Genomic DNA, 1,529 nt, shown 5'->3' with positions numbered 1-1,529 from the left:
AGACGGCACGGTGCCACAGTGGGTTAGCACTGCTGCCTCACAGCGCCAGGGACCCGGGTTCGATTCCCGGCTCGGGTCGCTGTCTGTGTGGAGTCTGCACGTTCTCCCCCCGTGTCTGCGTGGGTTTCCTCCGGGTGCTCCGGTTTCCTCCCACAGTCTGAAAGACGTGCTGGTTAGGGTGCATTGGGCCGTGCTAAATTCTCCCTCAGTGTTACCCAGAACAGGCGCCGGAGTGTGGAGACTAGGGGGATTTTCACAGCAACTTCATTGCGGTGTTAATGGAAGCCGACTTGTGACACTGATGGATAAAGTAAAACTTAAACAAACCAGACCCCACCCAACTCCACATGTTCGATAAACAGGAGCTGGGCAGATTGCCCGTGCGTTTTCAGAGCAAATAAACACACTCACAACAACAACCTCAACATTGAAAAATACCAACAAATTCAACAACAACCTCAAAATTGAAAAAAACACCAACAAATCCAACAACAACCTCAACATTGAAAACACCAACAAATCCAACAACAACCTCAACATTGAAAAACACCAACAAATTCAATAACAACCTCAACATTGAAAACACCAACAAATCCAACAACAACCTCAAAATTGAAAAAACACCAACAAATCCAACAACAACCTCAACATTGAAAACACCAACAAATCCAACAACAACCTCAAAATTGAAAAAAAACCAACGAATCCAACAACAACCTCAACATTGAAAACACCAACAAATCCAACAACAACCTCAACATTGAAAAACACCAACAAATTCAATAACAACCTCAACATTGAAAACACCAACAAATCCAACAACAACCTCAAAATTGAAAAACATCAACAAATTCACCAACCTCATAAGAGATAAATACCAACAACCTGAACACCAATAAATTCAACAACAACCCCAACATTGAAAACACTAACAAATGCAACAATTCCAACATTGAAAACACCAACAAATACAACAACAATCCCAACATTGAAAACACCAACAAGTGCAACAACAATTCCAACATTGAAAACACCAACAAATACAACAACAGCCCCAACATTGCAAACACCAACAAATGCAACAACAACCTCAACATTGAAAACACCAACAAATTCAACAGCCTCAACATTGAAAACACCAACAAATACAACAACAACCCCAACATTGGAAACACCAACAAATGCAACAATTCCAACATTGAAAACACCAACAAATACAACAACAACCCCAACATTGAAAACACCAACAAATGCAACAACAATCCCAACATTGAAAACATCAACAAATCCAACAACAACCTCAACATTGAAAAAAACACCAACAAATCCAACAACAACCTCAAAATTGTAAAACATCAACAAATTCATCAATCTCATAGGAGATAAATACCAGCAACCTGAACACCAATAAATTCAACAACAACCCCAACATTGAAAACACCAACAAATGCAACAACAATTCCAACATTGAAAACACCAACAAATACAACAACAACCCCAACATTGAAAACACCAACAAACGCAACAAC

The sequence above is a fragment of the Mustelus asterias genome, unplaced genomic scaffold (genome assembly GCF_964213995.1).
Source record: "Mustelus asterias unplaced genomic scaffold, sMusAst1.hap1.1 HAP1_SCAFFOLD_1781, whole genome shotgun sequence".
Classification (NCBI taxonomy): domain Eukaryota; kingdom Metazoa; phylum Chordata; class Chondrichthyes; order Carcharhiniformes; family Triakidae; genus Mustelus; species Mustelus asterias.
Note: the sequence above shows the minus strand (reverse complement) of the source record.